Raw genomic sequence first — 24,958 nt, 5'->3', positions numbered from 1 at the left:
GCAGCAGCGATGGTGTCAGGCAATAAGCAAGACAGAACTTATAGGAAGACATAAGGTCTTTCACCAGCCCAGCTGACCACGCTGTAGAAAGCAGACACCCTTGCAGACACACAAGCCCTTCTTCTGGCCTGTTTCAGATTTGAAGAACTTGTGTCTCTGAAAACATGCTCTGCTTAGGAGATATGTCGGTCTAGTAAACCCCGTTTCTACCAGTCTTGCTCCACTGCTGACCTAAGAGTACTCTTCAGGCAAAAGTTTCAGCTTTTTGAAAATGAAACTGTTTCCAGCTGGACACCCTGTCCCTAGGCCTGGAAATTCAGTTTTCACCCTTGCAATGCTAACTCGTAGATCCACATCGTTAAAGGCACAGCGGAGGCAGGAGTGCAGCACAGCCAGTTGCACACTGAATTAATTCTTCTCCCTTCTCTCCCTGCTACGAGGCATGGCCACACGCCATCTAGTGAAGTAACCACGCTGCCTGACATAGCATGCACATGTAGGTTACATTTATTGTATTAAGCCATGAAATTATGCCTACTGGAGAGCAGGGTATTTGTTCCAAACTCAAACAAGTTATTTGTTTTAAGGCAGCTATCCTAAGCAAAGGGCCTGTCCCAGCCTTTGCTGTTATGTGAACTGAGGTGCCTGTCGACCATGTTGGAACAGATACAACCGAAGACAAGATTTACAGAAAAATTTCTTAATACGTGCTTAATACCCTTGAAGGGGCCTGCAAGGTAGCCATTGCCTAAAATATTTTATTGGTGAAGGTAGCTGCTGTTTTAAACGTGATTTTATTGCTGTGTAACTGTGGCATAGAACTGCACTGGACCGCTTGCTCGGAAAGGCAGATCCTTCCCGCGGGTCAGGCTGCAGCCGGCGCCCCTTGGCCGAGGAACCTCCCCAAGTCCTGCCCGCTTGGGGCTGGAGCTGCCGGCAGTGCTGCAGGAAGCGATGCTGAGCACACACCCTCCCTTTGTGCTTTACGAACCTTACAAAGGCAGCAAACACTTGTCTTTTGTCAGCGAATAAAGCAGAGAGCGTAAGACACGGAAGATTTATAGGTATAACATTCCGGCACTGCACACTTGGATTTAGTCTCGCTCAAGTCCCATTTACTTTAATAGGAATGTTGCTGCTAAAGCCCTGCGTGATGTGTCGAATATTTACCCCATAGGGAGCAGATAATCTGGGAAGTAACAAGGTGCCATTTCCTACCGAATGTGTTCTCTGACTATAACCACATGTTAATGCTACAATTTAGGGCCACGCTAGAGCGAAGCATCTATTCACCACTTACCAGCACAGTTAAGCTGTGCTGCCACGTGAACTGGGAAGGTTCTGTTAGCTGTCATGATACTACTAAGATAGGAAAAAAAAGGAAAAAAAAAAAAAAAAGAAAATTAAGATACCAAAGCTGGAACATCAGACTTCCTTGTGTGGCTTTCTTTTCTTAGTTTGTCTTTTAATCCTCAGAAGAAAAGCATTTTATTTTGGAGTCCAGCTGCAAAGTTGATTAGATTTCTGTGAGCGCTGCAAGGGTGCTCCTCACAGGTGACTGACACAAATGGCATGGTGGCCCTGGAGACCATGTTAAGCAGGGCAGCAGGATACTTTGTGTCAGAAATTCTGTCTTCCCTTCTGATAGCAGCAAAATGCTGCGTAGCCCTTCCATTTGCCAGGATTTTGCCCATCCCGGTGTGGACATCAGCAGATTTTATTCTGTCCTTTGCAAAAGAAAGCAAAGACAGGAGCTGAGATCTCCCACCGTGTCGCCTACCTCGCTCAGCTCTGTACAAAGGCACATCAGCAGTATAAAACATCCGAAAAAGCCGTGACGCCCAGCAGTCCCCGTGAAACCCATCTCGGTTAAGTGCAGCTCCTCTTCCCCAGGCTAAGGCTGTACTTGACTGACTCTCCTTGTCGGTGGACAAGGAGACACGTTTCGGATGTATTAATGAGTGTGTTGGGAGGCATTAACCATAGTCCCTCACCTTGAAATGGCTTCAGCTTGATTTCTTATGGAAATGAGGGTCTGTGATCGCATGGGCAGCTGCATACATGCCTCAGTCTGTGCTTTTCTGCATATCTGCCCTTCCCCCAGTAGCTTCTGAATTCACTGACCGATTTCAGCCATCTGTAACAGAAGAGTAGCAGTCTTAAAGATAATTAAGTTGCTAAATGTTCATTAAAGTAAGCAGTGAACTGCTGGAGAAAGAACTTACTGTCATTTAAAATAACAATGTGGCTCAACACCTACTTGCCCCAGAGAATCCGCATGGTGGAGGATATTAGGCAAACCCTTTTTGCCCCGACACATATTTTAGCAGAGCAGGATCCAGCCCTAAAAACTGCAGTTTCTTTCTAGATTGTTTCTAAGGTGGGGATCCCAGATATGTTATTCCATAGATAATTAACCACCAAGAACTAATGAATTCCTTCAAACGTGGTGCAAGGCTTAGCAGAGAGCAGGCTGTAGCATCCTGCCAAAGGATGCAGTTCATTCGAAACTGTAATGGGATCACTAGCAGTGTTACCTAAACCACTAGAAATAATCTAGTGGGATTAGAAAAGGTCGTTTTGATGCGTTGTATCTGGTGGCATCCAAACCGTTTTCATTGGGCCTTTGCGTCAAGCTTGGCGTCCGTGTTGTCGTTCACCCATTTTGTAGTCTAACCCCATCCATTTTGTGTGCGCGGGGCGGCAGCAGCAGCATCCCCGTCACAGGCAGCAGAGGAGCAGCCACGTTGCCCCGTTGCCGGTTTGCAGGGAGGAATTGTCTCACTTTGCAGCCCTGACCCACAAACACGAGGCAGCAGAGTCCCAAAGCACAGCTTGAGCAAGCGGGTGACATTGCTTCTTCGGGAGGCCAAAACATCTTGTGTCGTGACACAGAGAAGGGGTGGGGGAAACAGGCATTCCCTGCTCATCCCCGAGCCCAGAGCTACCACTTAAAACATAAGTCTGTGTAAAAAAGGCCCCACACCTGCCAAACCACCACCCTCAAGCTTCCTTCCTCGTTTCTTCAGGCCCCAGAATAACAAGAGCATTTGTGCAATGTGCAGTGCATCCTGTGGTTTTCTCTTCTCCCTGAAGACATGCTATCTAATCTCCCCGGAGCAAAAAATCAGACAGCGAGCCTTACAAGATGGGAGAAAAGAGGTGAACAGTGAAGCAATGTGTACTTTGCTCAGCTGGCTTCACTTTTCAACCCTCCAAAAAAAAGGAGGAAAAGTGTGGGTCAGTGTTGCAGACCTCGCTGGAGAGGCATTTGAATCTGATAAAAAGCTCGAGTGCCGCATTTGCACGTATACTGCAGCACGGCCTCCAAAGCACTAAACTAGAAAAAATCCGTTAACCGAAAAGTCATCTTGAATCGGAAACTCTCAAGGGTTCAATTTTAAACTACAGCGAGAATTTAGTGTTTTATTGCTGCTTTGCTTTTGGTTCCTGTTTTTGCTAGCATTGAGAAACGAGGTGCCTTAGGAAGCCGCGTGGTGTGTAACACGCAGTATCAGCCTGTATACAAAGGAAGGAAGATGATGTGGCAGAACATTGTTGAGGAAAGATCCTGTTTGTACAGGGAGCTGGAGAATAGTAAACCAGAACAGAGCAGGGATGCAGAAAGACCAGAAATGAAAGGAAATCAACCCAAAATGCTCTTGAATCCTGTTTGTGCGCAAGACCCCCCTAACGCTGCTGAAACTATTTAAAAATCTGGTTTATTTGTCTTTTCTCATATTTCTTATCCTGTAGTGAAGGGGAGGAGAGAGGAGAAGAGAGAGAAGACACACTGGGTTGCGTTCTTTCCTCCCATGGCAGTCCTGCAGCTGTCGGGAATGTGACTCCGGCAGCAGTGAAGTTTGCATCAAAGCTGCCAGAGCCGGCCAAAAGTTTCTTAACGCTAATTCCTAGCTATGCTTTATCCCAGGGACACTTGGGTTCAGGAACAACTTCTGGAAAAGACCCCATCTACCTTTGTGATTTTTGGAGATGTATAAAAAGCCTTCTCTTAGCTTAATTCCCTGAAATAATTGACTGATATGGTGAGCTTCAGTTCTGCCTGTTCTGCAGATGCTGTATGTATAACAGAGGGAAATTACTTCCCTGTGATATATGCCCATTTCAGATTACATACTCTTTTGTTAGCCTTTTTAGAGCACAGCCACTTAAGGTCATTACACTCTGTAAATAAGTCTCTAATACGATTTTTGATAAACTCATCTTTTCGAAGTCATATCAAACTTCTTGATAACAGAGTATCTTGTCTCTGCAGCAGGAGGATTAGCTTGTGAGTAATATGGGTGGTGCTGCAGAAAGTGGGTTTTTTGTGAATTGATTCAAGCACTTTATGGTCAAATTTAGAGACCAATATGTGCACAACGGCAAAACCCTGCAATCCAAATACAAGCTTTCATTGTTCCTTTTTGCTTGCATATAACCTTCCTGCGTTGGTGTGAGCAACTTTGATCTTTGATACAGTGACCAGCTTCCTGCAGTAGGCGGAAGAGACATTCTTAACTGTCTGCGAGCTGCGTCAAGAATTTATCAAAGTTGCTGACTCCTAAAATTCAGGCGAGCAATGCCACAGCGCATGTTATAAATGACCCTTTTCTCCTGGCTTGCTGTCTGTAAACAAGCCTGATGCAAATTTAGGGAAGGAAAGCACCATGCCAAGGTGTTTATTGATTTCTTTGTGTTGTGACTCTGGTGTTTTGGGTGGACCCTGTAAAAGCCCTCTATAAAAAAGGCAATGCATGAAAATGCCTCCCCTATGAAATTAGCAATAATTTTAATTGTGGCAAGCCAGATACATTCCAACACACATCAGAGCCTTCCTGGACCCGAGCAAAGAATAACATGATTCTTATCCCAAGGCAACCGAAATGCGATCAGGCAGTGCTGAGTGGGGAGTGAATCACAGGCCAGGGAGAGAAGTAACCGGTCAGGGATGTTCTTCTAAGTGTCGAGACAAGCCTGTTCCCTCAGGTGATTTCCACAGGGAGCTTGCCTGGTTTGAGCTTTTCTATGGCTGCTACGTGACATTACTGGATAATTTGGGTCATTCTAAAGGCAGGCACAATATGGAGGGGCAAAGGGAAAGCAGAGGGGAGTAGAATTCCTCATCCCCACCTCTGTGGTATGCCTGGCACTACTCAGTCTCTGTGCTGATGGGGTGGGGTGAGAGGAGCTACTGGAGACAACCGAAGCTCCTGCGCACAGCTGCAGCAACGTGGGACGGTGCCACAGGCTCCACCAGCTCTCTGCCAGGTATGGTTCAGTGCTGTGTGGACAGGAGGTCCCCAGACACAGGTGCCATATGGCCAGGAGGTCTCAGGACTGCAAGGTTTGTAGGCAGGTATGGGCTCCAGGCAGCAAGTCCTGCCTTCCCGCATGGCCCACATGGGAAGTGGGAGTAGACCTGTTTATATCAGGGATGTGTTTGGTATATATCCACGTGATCTCTCTGAGAGGTCTCATCCTGTGTTGGGGACGCAAGGGGACATATGCCACCCCAGCACGCACGCAGTCCCTTTCACTATTAGCAGTAAATGACCCAACCCTCTACAAGGCAGCAGCAGTGCTGCAAATTTTATATCAAAAAACGCCCCAGCGTGCTTCCCAGCTCCTAAGTGCTGATGTCTAAGTGTGCCGGCTGGCCCCCCAGGAAGGACGGGAGCCGTGGACAAAGACTTCGGGTAACCATTGGCACCAAGGTTCATATCCGCAGGATGCAGGTAAAGGCACCTGACAGGACATCAGGGTCTACCTCTGCTGCTTCAGTGTTGACTAGGCACATTAAAACCTTTATTGTGGTAAGGAATGTCCTCTCTTCTCACCGTTTTGGTAAACCTGTACAGCCTCTCAGGGTCTGTCTGATGCATGTCTGAAAAGGAAACGGGAAGGAGCTGCCAATGGAAATTTCAAGCCATCAGCAACAGGGCAAACCCCAACCAACTTCCCATAGCATAAGCAGAAAACCCAGGCTCTGCACTTCAGCTTCAAGTGATACAAGATGCTGAACGGAGTCTCCTGAAATCAGCAAGTGCTGGAGAAACTGTGAAAGGAGTGACGTTGTCCTGACTGTGTCTACCCCAGGAGAGGGGACAGGCCCGGGTTCGAGCATCCTCTGGCACAGCTCTGCCCTTTGCCTCTGAGCCCTCCCTGAGATGCTGTTCCTCAGGGCCGGCCACCCTTTTTGTTGGGGGGGTGGCTGTGGGGGGAGGGCTTGCCAGATATAAGAGCTCTGCTGTGCCATATGCTGATGAGCGAGAGAACACGCCCTGGTCTGTTTTGGTCACAACATAAATCACAGTGTCAAATTTGTCTTTAGCTTCACTAGAGATATACCAGAGACTTTTGGCCTGTAACAGTATTACTCATGTCCGCCTGCCATGAAAACATGTGTGAACAGAGCAGGGAAAAAGATCTACAATATGAGAGCATAATACTTGCATTGTCTAATTCTTCAGTACACCATCACCCCAATCGAGTAATGGCCACCATGAGCAGAGAGTGCATGGAATATTGTTAGAGAATCTAGGCTCGTCTCCACTTAATTAGTTTCTCAGCCAGGACTGCTGAGTGTGTTATCTTGTCCCAGGAAGGAGCCACTCCCACCAGCAATATAATTTTACAAAGCTACGAACCAAATGAATTGCCCAACTGAAAAACCCTCATACCAATGGGATGCTCATTTGCCGTGAGGTGTGGTTTTCAGGTGGGCACTTTCAGACTCTCAGATTACTTTGCTAGGCTGAAGAAGCTTATGCAATATGTGTGTATCTGTAAGTTGATATAAACCCATCTGAGATTTGCCTCAATAAAAAGTTTAGCACTGAAAGTGTGCAAGTTTTATGGACTTGCAGCATCCCACACAGGAGGTCATGGTGCTGGACTGCATGAATACAAGTAAAGGCCTCCTCCTGTGTGTGTGTGAAGAAGAATGAAAATGTGATTATCTCACATGCTTGCAGGTTTGTAAATATAATTTTCTAAAGCTGTGAACTCCAACACTAGGCTTGGTGGAAGGGATGGAGAGAGGATAATATCCCTTGGAAAGGCTGGACGGCTGAATAGGTGTTCTCTTGAATATGCTGAAAGTCAGACAACAAGGGATGCTGATTGTCAGAGTGCTTCGCAGTTGGAAAAAAGAGAGTGAGAATTTGCAGTCCATAGGGAGATGGAGAGGGCAAGTCCAGAATATATGAAGGTAGGAGCTTCATACAGCCTTGCTGCCGGGCTTGTTTGCTGTGCTAGCGGCCCAGGGAACTGGTAAAACTGGACTGGGACAGTAAAGGCTGTAATCCCAATTTATCGTTTATAGCCTGCTTGCGTCTAGGCGGAGACATCTATCCCAGCCTTCTGAGATACAGTGAGCTGCTGTGTTTCACAATCATGGGAAGGGCTTCCCAGCTGCACGATCCAAACGTTTTGAAGTGAAACATGGTGCCTTATATTAACTTAGTTCAGACAATCAGCTTTAAACATCTGAATCTCATTTCTTGATGCTAATTCCTCTTGCTCAATCTTTATTTCAGCTGTGTGGAATTCTCAGACCTTTCTGACCCCAAGTTATCGTTTCCTGATGCTTTATTGCTAAGTCATTGAGGTTTCAGGGAGGCTGATGTTTCTAAAATGTGCACACCTTTGATTGTACGCATGGCTGGCATGTCAGACCAAACTTTTCATATGCTCTGTATATATCACTGTCTCCACTGCTGTGTCCTCTGCAATTTCACCATTTGGTGTACTTATCTGCATGCCCCATTGGTGCAGTCCTCCTTAAAATGTGGTTATTATTTAAGGCTTTCCAAAAGCTCAGCCTCTGCATACTACAAAACTCGATCTGAGCCTACGTCCGCTCTTGTCACTCATGTACAGGTTCCATCTGTTCCCCTTTTCCTCTCCCATTGCTGCTTGCCACATCCAGACCACAAGCTGCTTATACATTGTACAATAGACATTTCTGCACACACACTTTTGCAAATGTGGCTCTCAGTGCTTTATTGCTCACATGTGTCTTGTTGCTTAAGGCAAGTTTTATCAGTAATGACTTTGTTGTTTACTGACACGTAGAATAAAACAGGGTACTGTTAGAATGTGACTGGAGGAGAGGAGAAGGGCCTTTGATACACCAATTACACAATTTCTGCCAGCTTTCTGATCATTCCCCCCTGCCACCACTTCCCCAAATTCTGCAATTGCCCGAGGATAAAGCCAGATCCTAACATCACTTACAGCAATGTAAGGGCTGCTCCACTCTGCATGAGGCTGCTCCATGTTGGGAAGGATTTGCCAGCACCTCCTACGCTCCCATGTCTGGTGAGGAGAGAGGATGGGACCTTCCAGCACTCCTTTCCAGCAAGGCAGCCCTAGCTTCTGCTTTACATCCACTTTACAGGTCCCCAGTGGCACTTCTGCATAATGGCTATATTCTTCCATTTGGGAAAAAGTAAATTCCTGACAGAAGCTAGTTCTGGAACTGAAACTGGTGCTAGGACGGTCTATGAAGACGCTTCTCTGACAAGAGCTGAGCTCACCTCCAGCAGCTACCCCGGTGCGTGGACTGGAGCAGCCCAGCAGTGGGCAATGACAAGGGAGTTAACGCAGGCGGATCCCCTGGGAGCCTTCTCAGGTCCTTCCCGTCACACCTTGCTCCATACCTGAGGTGAGACCGGAGTATCTGCAAACAGATCACACTGGGTGCAGCTCCCAGGAATGTTCCTGGGTGTCTGCAGCAGGGATGGCATAGAGCCCGTTACACTGGATTATTGCTGCCTGGGGATTTCCCGCACCAGGAAAATCCCCAGCTGCCCAAAACCTCTGTTTCCCACCTGGAGAAGCCCGAGACCTGCCTGCGGTGCTGATAATTTCTGCTACTGGGGAAAGCAAAGGCCACAGAAACCCACATGTGGTAGGAATAGACCCAGTTGCTATCAGAGGTTCATTATGATTAAAGCTTTCCCTACCAAAGACGGTGTCTGACACGGGGACAGCCCTCTACCCCCTTTCCCAGCAGAGAGGCGAGCAGGCACAGCGCTCCCCCCGCACCCCCATGTGCCACCAGCCGCTGCTGGCTGGGCACAGTCTCCTGGGCACACCCCAAAGTGCTGCAGAGCTGATGGCAAGAGCCTCATTTGGGAGGGCTGCCGAAAAGAAGATGTGAGCACAGGAACATAAAGACCCTTCCACTTCTGTCCATGGACCACAGACATGGCTCATAGGGTGTCTGGTGGCTCTTGTTCCACGCTGTGGCTCTCATCCCACACAGTCCCCTCTGCAGGTCAGCCAAAGTGGCAAGGTCTCTTTCCACTGAGAAGAGGTGGGCAGGAAGAGACAGCTTTTGTTTGCACCAAAATACTCATCATTTTCGGATACAATACGCTGAATATTTTGTGTACCTCACTGTACCCAAGGGGCCATTCATGGGCCAGAGAGGAGGCACGAAGGATACAAAAGAAGAGAACGGAACAGAGCTCTTGGCAAGCTGTTGTAGATTAGAAAGGAGGCAGGTAGGAACAGAGATGAAGCAAGTGCTTTAAAGAGTTATTCAGGAGAAACAAGGGCTTTAAGTGACGTTTGAGTTTGGGAAAGAAATCAGTATCCGTGGTTTCCATTGGTGTTCAGAGTGCTAAAAGCAGAAGTGGTTGCTGGAGTCTGAACCGGAATCTGAGGCTGAGCTCTCAGTTTCCTCCCAAATTGGATGAGAAACTATCCACTTGATTTACAGGCTCACTGGCAGAAGAGGTCTTATTTTATAGAATTTCAGGATTTTTTGAAACAAACTGCTTTGTGAGCAGTGGAACTAATGGCTCTTGGCTTTCTGTGGGTCTGTGACCCTTGCTTCATAGTCATCTCCCTCCTCCCTCCTCCTCCTAAAATAAAAAAGCTGCAACAAGCCCAACTCTCCTCTCCCTATATGCTCTAAGACTCCTCATTGGGCAGCAGTCACGTACGTATATATTGGCTGACCAGCTAACGCATACATGGTCAGCCAGCATGCACACACTCACTAGCCAGTTGGCTGCTGGCCGTGTTTCTCTAATTGAGGTCTCTATCCCTCACACAGCCATCAATCTGCACAAAATTTGGAAAGGAAATCAATAGCTTTTGAAACTTCTACCTTTCTGTCCTATATGAAATCAGGTAAAAATTATTGATGGAGCCAGACAGACAGATTGAATCTGAGCTAAAAAAGTTCTGTTGTGTTGGCTTTGGATGTACACGTAGGATGTCAGTCCGGGTTCTGGAATTCATTTCTCTCTCTCTCTCTTTTTCAGCTATTTTTAACCTGGATGTGTTCTGCGATTTGTTTCCCACACAACATTGAAACTGGCACAGCTGAGGGGTGAGTGAGTGGTGGGAGAGGGGAAGGGGAAACAAGGGGATGCTTATGTTGGCTCTGCTGCTAAAATAAGTGTTCATCATATATGATAGCCTCAGTCTCTGCCTCGCAGATCTGGGTAACGTGGAGTCCCATACCGCCCCATGGAAAAGTTGTGAAGATAAATACATTCACGGTCTTAAAGTGCTCAGATATAGGGCAAAAAAAGAGCTAGAGAAATCAAGGCATACTGTAAAAAAAACAAAACAAAAACAAAACAAAAACAGTGGCCAGTTTTGAAATGTAACATTTTCTGTCATAGTTCAGCATCTCGGTACTCTCCACATTCCTGTGTGTATATCTCAAGACTGTGTAGGGTCTCCTAAGAAATATCCTTTTTGTGGCAGCCCAGTGCACATTGACCCACACCATCAGTTCTAGAAACCCTTTGTCTGAGTTGCTATCCATACAAACCTGGGGCTTGGAAGTACAGAGGTTTTATCTGGAAAATACATAGGAAAAAGCTTCTTGAGCATTACTTTACAAAATGAGAGCTCTAACTGCAGAGCATTTCTTCAGTTAACTACAGATGGTTATAATGTGTGAGATCTGCCTTTTCCCCCTGTGTTCTGTTTAACACTGTTGTTAGACATGAAAGGAGAAGAGGATTAAAAGGGAGAGATGGTATCATAAACAGCCCTTCAGGGTAGGTGGGAAAACAACAGTAACTCTAACAGAACACAGGGATGCCCTTAGGAAAAGGTTTTGAAAGTGTCCTGCATTTGAAAGTTAATGAGTAAATAGATCTCAAACATTACTTTAAAGACGGACAATGCCAGCTTTAACATCTCAAGCATGCACCACAACTGAGAAGAGACAAAGGAAATTTTTAATGGGCAATAAATGGACTAATTTTTGGATGCAAAGCTAAAAGCAGGTTAGTTCTGATGGGATGTGGGTTTGTTCTGTACTTCCTGACACAGGGGCTTTACCATATTGGATTTGTTTGCCTTACACTACCTTTTGATGATGCACAACTTTTTCGTTTAAAAAAGGAAAAAAATAAGGTGGTCTTAGTAAATCCTCCTTTGAGCTACAGGAAATCCATTGGGTATAGAGTTTGCTGGCTTTGGGGATTGTGCAGGCATGTTCCAGACCAACTCACCACTATCCTGTGACACCTTACTTCACACCTGGCTCAGGTTGCTTGGTCATCTCTGCCCTCACAGTGATGCAGGATCACCTTGCATAGACATCCCCACGCAGGTGAGGCTGGCGGGCAGGCAGAACATCCCTTTCCACCAGCAGATAACAGCGTGGGCACTATTAGCCCTGCTGCAGGCATGTCCCCCTTGTGCCTGGTGGATCACAGCCGAGGTCCCAGATGCCGCTGCTCTCTTTGGAGCAGTCCTTTAATGATCCCATACTGTTGCACTTCACATAGACAAGCTCTTGGTTACTGTGTCCCGGGATGTCAGGCATTTTGGAGGAAAGCCGGTTTTATCCAGAGCTCTTGTACAGCTCCTGTCACGGCTTCCTGACCCTCGATGTCCTCTGCACATGGCTGTCATGAGCATTCAATAGCTACAGTGGCTTCCACAACTGCACTTTTGTGGCCCCAGGAGGAGCCCCAGCAGGAACTCTCCAAAGCAGGTCTCCCTTTCCCTCACCCAGAGATGACTCAGGGCATAGATGCAGTCACCTCCTGAGATGGCAGACTTCCTATTTTGCTTACACCTGGAGACAAAAACAGATGTTTCTGAATTAAACAGTTTGTCTGTGCCTACTGCCCTCAGCTGAAGGGAAGTATCTGGCTCCTTGCCTATTCCCAGCAGCCCACGGAGGGCAGAAAGAGCCTCTGCGTGGGGAGGAGGAAAGGGAAAAGGAGTGATCTTGCTGGGGAAGAGGGATGGGAGGAATGTGTAGGTTGGAACTGGAACCTTGTGTTAAGGGGATTGGCATCAAGTGAGATTTGGGACAAGCAGGAGAGAAGCAGAGAGACAGAGAACCCCTCTTTCCAGCCAAATGCCAAGGCTATCAAAGTCCTGGTACACCTGGGTGTGTCTTTACCTGCCTAGAATCATTCAAAGCCCTACTGATGCCCTCCAGACCCTTTACCCACCCAGGGTCCCCAAAACCATATCACCTAGTCCCAGCTGACTCCTGCTTATCCTCATGCCTCAGAAATTCATGGACCACTTCACAAATCTTCTTCCTACCCCCAATTTCTCCCAAAGCTGCTCTGCCATTGCCACAACACTGAGACAGATCTGCCTACACCAGCATAAGTTGACAGCCTAAAAAAGAGAAGAGACAATCAGCTCTCTAAGCTTTAGACAACCAGATACAAAGGAGAACATGCCAGCCCTTGACAGAACACATGATTCTCAACCCCCTTTATCACAGCTGCTTTCTGTCTCACTCTTTTCCTAAGGGTCAGCCACCACCTTCCAGTGCTTTCTCAGTTGACAAAAAACCAATTTAATTTTTCTGCTCAGTCATTTTGTTCTGCTTCTTCCAGAGCATCTAAAACCCAGTCTGCTCACACCTTCATGCCAAACCCAGTCTGCTCACACCTTCATGTCAGACCCAGCATCTCAGAACTACGGGTTGCTCTGCTCCTGGGAAACCTCCCACCCTTCTCCCTGCGCTCAGCCTCTCACCGTGCGACGTCCCAACCTGGTGCAGCATCTGCCTGCTCTGCAGGAGAGGTGCCTGTGCTCCTGCACAGATCACTTGATTCCCTGCCCCTGCAAGGCCAAATACTTCAACACTTGGACAGAGGGACAGGCTTGGGTCCTCCATGTCCTCTTCCTCTCTTCTCATGGCATTTTTCACTACATTCCCAGTCTTCTCCTTCTCATTAGCTTCTGGGTTAGTCCTCCTTGAGCTTGTCCCTGTCTAAGTGACAGGCTGCTGAACAGGCACACAACTTTTCCATTTACTTCCTCCAGGGAGTGCAGCTTTGAGCTGATACGGGTATGACTGAGGCCAGTTCTCCTGCCCCATCAGTGATGACACCATGTAGCTCTACTGTGCCTTCTCTTTACCCTGTGGAAGTTACCACCAATAAAAATGCTGGCTTTATGCTATCCAAAGGCAAGAACTGTGTTTAGCCTACCTTTCACACACAGATACATACCTACCTATGTACATATACAGACATATATATATATAGGCTTTACTGAATTCTGTCCAATTTTTGGCATCCTTCTGAGCAACTGGAGCATGAAAATGCAGAAGAAAGAGGATACTGAGCTGCTCTATGTGTTTACAAGTGAGAGAGACTGCTTGCGCCAGTGACCGTGTTGTTCAGTGCTGTCCCAGCCCTGGGGACTCAGGGGACACAGCCAACTGCTGCAAGGCTCTAGCCAAGCTGCTTGTGACCCTCTTTGGAAAAACTCAAGAGTTCAGCTTTCTTCTGGCTGATAAAGCCGGTATTGTGAAGAAACCAGAAATACTAGTCCTGCTTAAGAGCTGTGCTGTGCCCCAGGCAAGAATATGAACAGAGGCTTCTCCCTCCAAATAAAAGTGAAACAATCGGGTACTCTCAGTGCAGCCCCAGGTGGAAAGCCCTGCTTGCTGCAGGTACATACAGTGTGTGGCTCCAAGGGTGTGAGACTTGGGGACAGGTGGACCAAGGGAACATAAACCCATCCGGATTAAAAGGTTTGCTCATGGTGCAGAACCAAAGAGGAGTTACAGCACCGTGCCTTCCCTGGGTGACAGCACCGTGCCTTCCCTGGGTGAAAGTTATGTTGTCTCGATGCCTCATTGGATTTGACTCACTGAACACAGCGTCACATTCAGCACAAGGTGAAACACAGGGAGGAGGAACTGCATGGGCAGGTGTACGCGGACAAGCAGATGGAAAAGGTGGGTGCTGCAATACTGTTATGGCAAGCACTGAAGAAAGAGGGAGAGTTTGAAGAGGGCTAGAAAAAAACCTCAAAAATTCTCCTTACTATGCATGAGATCAAATACAGAGCAAGGGTAGGTCTGGGACTTTTCAGTGGGAGGAGGAAGCCCCTCAAGCTAAAAACTGTGCTCCCGTTTCCCATCCTCATCCACTGCCCAAAGACTCATGGCAAGCAGCAATATCAAGTGTGAAACACTAGCCTTAGTGGATATCAGTTTGGCAATCCCCAAATTGAAGCAAACGCCAAATCTCATCACAGCCCAGGGGATGGCCAGTTTCCCAGCTTGTTTCCTGCTCCTTTTGTGCCCTGCCTTGTACTAAACATGGATTTAAACTTCAGAAAAAGACACTTGGACTCAACAAAACAGTCTTGTTACCAGCCCTGAAAAATCACACTCCAACATCCCTTCAGTCTCCTCAGTGTGGTGTGGGGCAAAGTCATCTGTCCAAGTGCATGTGTCAAATGCAGCTAAAAAGCTCCCAGGACTCCAGTAAGTGTACTGACTGGATCTCCACTGACTGTAAAGGGCAAGCTACACTCCAGGACTGACAGACACCTGCCAAAACACTGTGGATGCACAGTCAGAGACCAAAAGCCAGATGTATAGCATGCCACAAAAAAATAACAGGCATTGTGAGTGTTTCACATCCTGCCATAGCAGGGACTGTTTGGCAGGTATTTTAGAGAGAACACATCTATATCACCAACTCTATTCCTGTCCAAAACTGGTGTGTATTTTTCCTTGGACTGTGCCCAGTCTGCAGAGTTAGTGTTTTCCACACAAAAATGCCTAGTTGGTAAACTTCCAAGAAGTTCTATTTTCGATTCAATGAAGAATGGCAGCTTTCCATGGAACTTACTTTTCTTTCCTTCTTTTCTGCTTTATTTTTTTCCTCCTCCAAAATACATTTGCTCAAAAAAATGTAAATTTTCATTTGAAAATGCTATCTGGGAGCCCCATGTATGTCAGAGTTCAGTTGTCCTGTTCTGCAGGATGGTTTCTTTAGTAGTCCCTTTCTACCTCGAAAAAAAACAGAGTTTGGGGTTCCCCATCTTCACCTTTTCATTGAACTGGTTTCCCTCCTCTTGAAGCCAGTGCAGTGGAGGCTCTGCTGTAGACTTCTGAAAACTCTCACTTTTTTAACACTACGTTGCTGTTCCTGAAGCCCTGTGGTCACTTGTGACCATGAAGGATGAGGAGCAGAATCACAGCTGTAGAGAAGCCACTGGAATCCACCACTCTGTGTTCAGAATAAAGACAAGCTGATGTGCTATCGCCTCAGAGCAGGAGCTGCATGCAGATCTTGCAGGATACCTTTTATTCTCCCACTTCCAAGTTTACCTACTTCTGCATATGAATTGTCACAGGGCCTGCAGACCATGTCCTAAACAGCTGAAATTTGCAGGAGCATGCCATCTCCTTACTGGCTCCCACATTATGATTAATTTCTGTACTTTTTTTTTGGTCCCATTCTGTGTCTCCAGAGTCCTCAGTGAGCAAGAACTGAGCTCCTTCCAAGTCATAATGATCATCACTTGTTCACTCTCTGACAGACAGAATCACTTTGGCCAACAGCCAGGACTGCAATAAGGGCCAGGCACATACACGGGCAGCTTAAAAGCACCTCAGCTTTGGGAAATCCTGCTGGGCTGTAAAAGCTGCCCACAAACCCAAATCATATCAAGCAAGGCCTGTCTGATAATTCTTTGGCACAATCCCCAAACTCGCTGAACTGCTTTTCCATATGAAGTATTTCCAGGTGGGTTATTAGGTTCTGGATCCCTTCCATCTTGTATCCTCTTGTGGTTGAAAAAGGCATTCCTTAGAGCAAGCTGGTTTTAAAAGGAAAACAAATATTCTCCTTTACATTTCTGGTTCTTCTACACCAAAAGGATACTTTGCAAGACACAAACTCTTCTTGCAGAGTAGCGCAGGGGTCTTATCTCCCCACAGGTAGGGAGATAATTTATGTAATATTTTCATAATGAGACTGATGCTGGTAGAACTACCAGTGTCAATAGTTGTGGTAACACACAGGTGCCATACTCTTTGAAAACTATTTTCCCTTCCTGTATTTTTATAGCAGCATCACTTTAGCCGCATTTGAGTCTGTGCTGCTTTAATTGTACCAGAGGAGTTAAAAGGAGACAGCCGAGCCAAGCGTGTCCGGCTGCTGGCCGAGCCGCCTGGGTCGGGGTGTGAGGAGCCTGAGTCCGACCCCGTGCAGCTCTTCCAGGCTCGGGTGTGCACATTTCTGCTGTTTGGCATGTGTGCACACAAGATTCATCAGTAAAGCTTGGCTTTGCCAGGAAAAGCTGCGTCTCCATGAGGACCTCACGGTGTCAGACAGCAAAGCTTTGGTTGCTTTCTGTCCAGGAAGGCTGGTTTCCATGTGGTGGAAGAGGCAGGCAGACTGTTCCCTGACCTACTGTTATTTTTGCCCACTGTGATAATTGCTGAAAATGGACCCCAAGTGTAAGATCTGCAGATCTATAATTAGATATTGCATGCGAGAAGTGGGTAAAGAAAATATAGGGTTTCCATTTGAAAATCATCAAAATAACAAAGTGGTCGGTTTGTGGATTTGAGCTTTTGGGGTCTCTGCTGCCACAGAAAATGAAGAGAGGTGGAGACAGAACAGTACAAAACCCAGAGGTTTCTATGAGTTAAAACAAACTGTTTCACTTTGAGACACTTTCAGACAAGATGATTTTGACATGTGTTTTTGGGAAAGAACAGCCAACCGTGACCAGTAAAATCTGGCCAGGCGGCGAGTGATGTGGTTTCGACACAGACCTGCCAGCGAGACCTCCCTCTCTGGTAGGCTTCCCTCCCTGCTGGCTGCAGGACACACACACCAGCCAGGGCTTCTGTCCCACCACGGCGGGGAAGAGGCAGGTGTTGATGGAGCCCTGCCAGCTGTGCGCCCCCTCAGCAGGCCGCGCCGTGCTCCGGGCTGCCGCGAGGGCCGCGCCACTGCCCAGGCGTGGTGAACGGGCACGACTCACGTTCCCAGCCACGCAGCCGCCCTGCACAGACCTCTTCCCAGCGTCCCTCCCTGGGCCGCGATCTTCACGCCTCCCACTGCTGATATCTTCATCTTTTCCCCCAAGACAGCCCTGCCAGGTGCCGCGTCCTGCTGCTCACAGCTGGGCCAGGCGCTGGGCCAGAGCTCCTGCCCCCGGCACGTTCCAGCCCAGCTCAGGCTGCAAGACCTGGTGGGATGGTATCGAACCAAGTCTGGGCTGCGGAACAACCTGTGGTCTGTCAGTCCTGGCAAAACTGCGGCATTACCAGCCCTGGCAGATCCCAGGTTGCCCTGTGCTCTTGAGGGAGAGCAAAAACAAGGCAGGAGCTGTTGCAAAGACGTTATTTTTCCTCCCAGTGAGTAGCAGAAAGCCCCACCCAAGTTTCACTCCTCACTCCCATTTTATATAAAAAAAACAAACAAAACAAAAATCAACATTTGCTACCCTGTGTTGCCCTTGCTGCTGTGTGACCCAGGCATGTGATTAAGTTGTTGATACTTGTTTTTTATAGGATCAAATTCATAGCTGCTGTAGAAGCCCGCATAACTTGTCAGAGCAATTATCTACTCTGGCAGGTTGCACAAGCTGGGGAGCTTCTCCCTGCCCCAGGGTATCCTACCGATCTCGGCCTTCTCCCTTCGCGCGATGCTCCTCTTCTCTGTCCTTTTGCAAAGGCGCAGGCTCTACTTGTTTTTAGGAAAACAGGCAGAATTCCTCTTAGCCGCACTGTGGAGCTTGGTGAGAGGGCCTCATGATAAACCAGTAGTTTCTTCCAGCCTTTCTTCCCATTGGAAGTGTTGCTTAAATAAAAGGGAAGGATGAGCCTCCACTGAAAAAAAAAAAAAAAAAGAAAGAAAAAAAAAAGAAACGCAGGGCTTGCCAAGCTGCAGTGTGCTGTGTTTGATTCCTGCTCGCAGTCTGCACGGCTCTGCCTGTGCAGATCTGTTTAGTCATGTTGCAGGGCTGGACTGGATGGGGCTGTTTGCTTCAGGGCTGGTGTTTGTTGCCAGCTCTCCTGAATGATCAGATGTTACTCGTGCTGAGGAGGCACCGTTTTGTATTCGGGTTCTGCCCCTCCTTGGCAGGCAGCTCCAGAGGATGAAGGGGGCCATGCAGAGCCTTTGTAGGAAAGCAGGTCTTAGCAAGAGGATACCCTTTTACTGAAGGAGCAGAAATAACCATGGCCTTACCTGGGTTGGCTTTGTGTGACCAGTGAGCACTGCAGTGAGCCAAGTCCCTGCCTGCTCCTCAGGCCTCAGCAGTTCCTGTGAATAATGGGGAGCCCCTGTTCAGTGACCGCCTTTGCTACAGGAGAAGGGATAACTTCCTGATTCTCTGCCAATAGAGGTGTCCTGGGACCAGGCCAGGACCTGATCTCAGATGAAGTATTTATTGTGCTGGAGCCCATCCACAGGTCCATGGTTACACAGAGGCATGAATGGGAACCAGTGCTGCACTCTTCATCCTCAGCACGCCAGGCAGAAAGCGCAGGAGGTGTGAAATGCCCGTGTTTAGTGTCAACACTACTTATCCCCCCCAGTTTGCCCCAAATCTACATGTGATTCCAAGTGATGCAACACACCCCCTTCCTGGGATTTGACTTTAATTACAAACAAACTTTTGTTCACAGTAGTAGGTGCCAACCTTTCTGACAGGCTTTAACTGCTCACGTAGTTATTCCTAGCAGCTCGAGGTGGCCCCTCTGCCCTTTCTCCAGGGCTCACTGCTGTCAGTTTGCTCTTGGTGCTTGTACCTGCACACACCACCACACCTCGGAGACAACACGTGGGTTTTGAAGTAGGGATTGAGTGTAACAGCCATGCAACTGTTGTGATCTGTATCTACCCTGTACAGAAAAAGTATCTCTGCCCATCCAAGGTCACTCTGCAGAAAACAAATGCTCACCTGGGCCATATGACAAGGGTACAAACTGTTGTGACACTTTCCCATGGCCGTCTGGTGTTATCTAGGATGTTAAGCTGTGTATTTCTCACTGGCAATAAACACGCTATTTTCCTAAAGGTGGTTTGTTTTGTTTCTGTCAGACATAAAGCCTGAAGGCAACAGTGGACAAAGTACTTGCTTTTCTTCTTCCCCTGTGTTTCCCCTCTTCTGTACTTTGCCACTGTATCTTCTCTCTTCTTAGAAATGTATATTTTTGATCATAGCAATTTATTATCACCTTTTCATACTGCCTACTTTTGAATAAGAAAGTCACAGACTCAAAAACTCATGGGAAACTCCTTGAGTTGCCCCATTCTTTGTAAAAACAAACAAACAAAAACAAAACAACAAAAAAACCCCATGGTGTTAGTGCTTTTCTGTTTAAGAAATTATAATTTTTTAAAAAATCAGAGATTATATTTGGAAAAAAACACATTGCTTTTAATGATAGTTCAAACTGTCAGAACCAGCAAATTTCCTACTTTCAGTGCTAAAGTAGAAAATCAGAGAATCACAGAATCGTTTGGGTTAGAAAAAACCTTCAAAGATCATCTAGTCCATCCCCCCTGCCATGGGCAGGGACGCCTTCCACTGGATCATCCAACCTGACTTTGAACATTTCCAATGATGAGGCATCCACAGCTTCTTCAGGCAACCTGTTCCAGTGTTGGGGTGCCAGTCAGCATACATCACACAGCCAAAAGATGACTATTTCTAGCTTGTTTATTTTTGCTGTATTCTGTCCCTTTTGCTCATGGTCTGTGTGAGGATCCAGCTGTTTCTCTGGACTCCAGAGCTCTCTCCTAAGGCATGTTTGTCTGAAATTCCTTCTTCTCTCCTGAAGATCTCAGGCAGCTCATGTCTGGTTTGCGTCTGAGCTCTTGTGTCTCTGACACAGGTAAGGTTCCCCATGCGTCATTGGTTTATTTTTGGTGAGCAGGAGCATGTGATTTTTTTAAAACCTTAATCTCATGTTTGGAGAAGGTTCTGTTTTGCCAGATCACAAAATCATCAGCATGGAGATGCCAATTATCTATATGTCACTACGTAATTAGCTGGATAGGGTTCAGTATGCGGTATTAAAGAGTAATCAGTATCATTCCTTGGTTTTGTTGGATCAGTGTAGCTGGTTTTTGCTTGTTGAAAATTATTTTCTGTTCTTAACAACCATCTTTCTTCTCAAAACTGTTCTTCTTCCATAGTTTCCTTACCAGCAGGAAACACATTTATGATGGCAGATATGAATATAAATAGTAGACCTTCAGTTTTCCAAATTTCGGCTTAAATGTTGCCTACTTTTCATTTTTCAACAAAAAAATCTAAAATATTGTGAGAAGGTCTGTCAGTTTCTTAGAAACTCTGTTAAAATATAATTTTCACTTTCTCCCTTTTCTCCCTGCCAGTATTCTCTGGCAGGTGGTTGGGATTTTTTTCTGGTAGGGGGACAGAAAGGCAACCATTTTCTTTTTAGCCTGCAAGGCATATGGGCCAGGGATTGCACAGATATTTTAGCTAGCGAAGGGAGGAGTGTGGAAGATGCTTCTCAGTCGTCATCACAATTGACCTGCAGCTGTTGGCCAGGGCTGCATTTCATGAACCCAGACCTTTGCTGTGCAGGGGCCCGTAGCTGCGGTGAGGGGTGCTGCTTTAGACACAAACTTCCAGATTCCAAACTAAGTCTGTTGCAATAATTCCGTTGATCAAATAAAATCTCTGTTCACAGCGCAGAGCCAAAACCAGCTTTTGATTGCAGCCTTGAGGTGTATTTCTTGGCTCATGGTCGATGTTTTAAGCAATGTGCAGCTCTACAAGTCATTACCAATGTTTGAAATCTCTTCCTTCTTATTATCCTCAGAGATGTGGAATGAAGACTATTTACCTTCCCCTCGTAGTTCATTATGATTATTAAGCCATAGGAATGAGGACGTGCATGAGAGTTGAGTATAGCAGGCCTGTTCTGGCTGTGTCAACATTATTTTACTGAAGAAGAGAGTATAGTCAGAAATATCACCAAGTTTTCCTTTTTTCTTCTCCTAGCTGTATTCGCGTACAAAGATTTCAAGATTTCACACTGACATGTTATATATGCCCTGTTTGCTGAAGCGGTAATACGAGGTTTCTCGTTGCCACATTACCAAGACACTTAAACAAGTCCCTTCATTATTAATCTGTTGCCTTATACCTTCAGATTCCAGTGTCTGGTCTCACCTCTGCTTGCTGTCTCAGCTGCCTCTCCCCCCTCACTTAAAGCTATTTTAGTTGTCCCACCTGCCCCTTGGGCCCCACCAGCTCCTTTAAAATGGATCCTCAGGCTATTTCTGTGAAGTAAGGAGTGACCGAGGCCCCAGCAGAGATGGGGTGGTGTCAGCCCTTGCAGATGTGTTCCCACTGCATCCCGCAGCAGCTGTTTCCAGCAGGTATCTCCCCATGCTGCTGTGCAGTGCCACGTAGAGGTGCTGATGAGAGTAGGAAGAGGAGTGTGTTTGCATTAACACGGGGTTACATGGCACCAAAAGAGCAAAGCGTGTTCAGCCAGGCTTTGACTGACCTGGCCATGCGGGTCCTAGCCTAGGGGTCAGCTCGGGCTCTGCAGGTCTCCATCACTTGGTACAGTGTAGGTACGTCCTGAAGTCCTTCATGGGTTTCTAGCTCTATGGTTGCGCCCTGTTTTCAAAACAAACTTGTTTGCTTGAGATTTCCACACACTTACAGTGACATTCAGGCTCCTTCGTGCCTAAATCTCTTTGGAAAATGCAAATCACCAGAGGCAGCGGGGGGTTTATTGTCACATCTGAGGTCTGCAAGTGTTAGTTCTTTCAGTCCCTTTTTCAGAGGACGGGGAGATCACAGTGGCGAAGACTCTGCTGTTGATGGCAGCAGGAACAGAGGACTCAAGCTGCAATGGGTGCAGAGCCTGAACTGTCCTCTCCTTCCCAGATCCTTTTAAATTTAAGCTTCGCAGGTCACTGTGAAGGAACATGGTCACCAGATACACTTGTTCTCTAGATGGAGAGGACTGAAATGTCTTAGGCTATTTATCTGTCTTGTTTCGTAAGCACTACATCCACCCTTAAATGTAAATGAGATGTCTGCATAGCCCATGTGCACTTTCATGCCATACAATTTTTCTGCTGAAAAGCAAGATTTTCCCTACTGTGAAGAATATGCTTTTTTGCTGGACACATCAATTTGCACCTTCTCCTCATTGTACATACCCTTTATCCTCTGCTTCCAGGTCACTGTGACACTACACTGGAGTCTGCAGGAGCAGGGACTGTCTCATGACTTTTTCATGTAGCACCTACAAAAATGAGGTTTTGATCTAAACACACAGTCCTTGCCCATAATATGCAATAAATTGGCGTAATGAAAATGGATAAACTGGGAACGCAGCTCATTGTGCAAAAAGTACCTAATATGGGAATAATTCCTAACTCCTCAGGGTGCCAATGCTCCTTTCTGCTTTGCTCTCAGCATTCAAAAGCATGCTCACCGCAAGATGGTTTCTGTTAGGAACAATGGCATTTGCTTAATTAAATATCAAAAATATCTAAGTGGCAGCCCTACTGGGTCAGAGTCAAGAACTTTTCTTTTCCATGTTTTCTGGTGCTTAGACAATGTTATTGGTTGGTGGCTAGTGAGTTTTCAGTTCGTATATTTAACACCATATTGCTGATGGCAAATATAATTTCACTTTTCACTCTAGACGCCTTATCAATACAAATCTATTGTTATATCCTAGTTATGCTACACTAACAAAAGAGAGAGCAGCATTAACTAATAATTCTATAGATATTTGGATGGCTTTTTTTATTAATATAACAAGGTATTTTGTCATAGGGATGCTACTAACTTTGCTAATGTCACTGCTACGGTCCCCAGGAACCAATACTCATAACTAAGATCATGCAGCATTGGACTCTGAACAAGGAACAAACCACACATGCTCTACAGGAGTTGACTGTAAGAAATAAGGGATGAATGTGGGCAGGATAGTGGCAACTGGAGCAGGTAGAGCCAAATATAATATATAGTGCTGGCTTGGGCTTTTTCCTAGTAGCTTTGCATTCTGACCTGTCCACTGCTTTAATAAACAATACCCAAGATCTCTTCCATAGGTAGGTCAGGACTGAGTTGTCTTTTGAGCAGTAGCAGATGTTCACATACCAGTAAGACCCTGTGAAGCTGTGTGTACATCTAAAATGTTGTCAGTTCCCAGCACTGACTGGGTACTCCTCCTGCTCCAAAACATATGTACAACCCAGTACGTGTAGCAGCTCCCTGCAGCCCTTGTGCCAGTCTCCCTGACAGCTGAAAATAGAATAGAATATTTTGGGTTGGAAGGGACCTTCAAAGGTCATCTAGTCCAACCCCCCTGCAGTGAGCAGGGGCATCTTCAACTAGATCAGGTTGCTCAGAGCCCCGTCCAGCCTGGCCTGGGATGTCTCCAGGGATGGGGCATCTGCCACCTCTCTGGGCGACCTGGGACAGTGTTTCAACACCCTCGTTGTAAAAAATTTCTTCCTCATGTCCAGCCTGAATCTCGCCTCTTTTAGTGTAAAACCATTACCCCTTGTCCTATCATAACAGGCCCTGCTAAAAAGTCTGTCCCCATCTTTGTGGTGCATGCTGGTGGGCTTTCTAGCTGCAGCACATTCCAGCAAGGTGCAGTATTTAGTGCTAGTGCAGCCCTGATGGAACTTTAGCTGTTCTATGTCATCTTTCTGTTGATGCCATCTTTGCCATCCATTTTGTGTCCCATCAGTCTGTTTTAATTAGGACCATCATAGCTACCACGATACCACTGTTGCAAAGAGCTCCCCAGAACAACTGGCCCTGTCAGTGTACCTGGGACAGGGAGCAGAGGTTGTGGGGCTGCCATCTGCCAGGTGAGGAGAGCAAATGCAGCTGTCAGGAGCAAGTCATCGGGGGCTGAATGCAGCTTGGGGTGAGCAGGCGAGCACAGGAACCTGGGTTGCCAGCGCACTCTTGGGTGGAGAGCAGCCCTGAGGCAGCACTTTTGTGCCTTCACTTTGAAGATTGGATCTGGCCTTGGGGGCATCTCAGAGCTCTGGGAGGCACTGAGGGCAGTATTGGGGCTGTGTACACATGTGCTATCGGTTCAATATGGAATTCAGAAAGAGAAAAGTAAAGCTTTTGGTCAAGGAAACAGCAATTAATGAGGAAGTGCTTATATCTGGAGAGAACAGACTGACAGAACAAGTAACGCAGATGCATCCAACCAGACAAAACATGTTGTGTATAAACAGTCTCTAAAACTGTTTACAAAGTCCAAAAGAAAGAGAAAATACAAAAGATTTCTTTTTCTGCCTGAAAGCAGAGAACACAGACACGTATTCTTTGTCCTTTCCACCAGTGTTGGGCAGTTTGCTGCTAGTGGTGACATGGTCTGTGCCTGTGGTGCTTTGGGGTGTGGGGCTCCCCATATTATGACTTTCAGTCATCTCACCATTTCTGCAGTCTCTGCCAGATGCAGAAATATAACCAAACACAGGCACCCCCTCATTTGGCTTATTTTTCTTCCGCTCTTTTCCTTGTATCAAGAGCATCAAATCCTCCGCTGCCCTGGAGCAATCAGTCATTAACAACCACCTTGCTGCTGCTGGGGTGCTTCTCAAGCCACTGCAGTCAAGGATACTTCTGGAAAAGACAGAAAACAAATTTGTCCCTCAGCTGCTGCATTTTAAACCCTTCCGTTGTTATTTTTACCCACTAC

General features: G+C 46.7%; 1 long non-coding RNA gene across 1 annotated transcript in view; it reads left to right on the top strand.

Moving 5' to 3' along the window:
- LOC135990740 (uncharacterized) overlaps nt 1-24,958 on the top strand; it is a 56,312-nt gene that overhangs the window by 19,902 nt on the left and 11,452 nt on the right. Inside the window, exon 3 of the long non-coding RNA XR_010606459.1 lies at nt 10,284-10,351. This is a non-coding gene — a long non-coding RNA (uncharacterized LOC135990740). The remainder of the gene's footprint in view (nt 1-10,283; nt 10,352-24,958) is intronic.

This window comes from Caloenas nicobarica, chromosome 1 (genome assembly GCF_036013445.1).
Source record: "Caloenas nicobarica isolate bCalNic1 chromosome 1, bCalNic1.hap1, whole genome shotgun sequence".
Lineage (NCBI taxonomy): Eukaryota > Metazoa > Chordata > Aves > Columbiformes > Columbidae > Caloenas > Caloenas nicobarica.
This window is presented reverse-complemented; position numbering and strand designations above follow the sequence as displayed.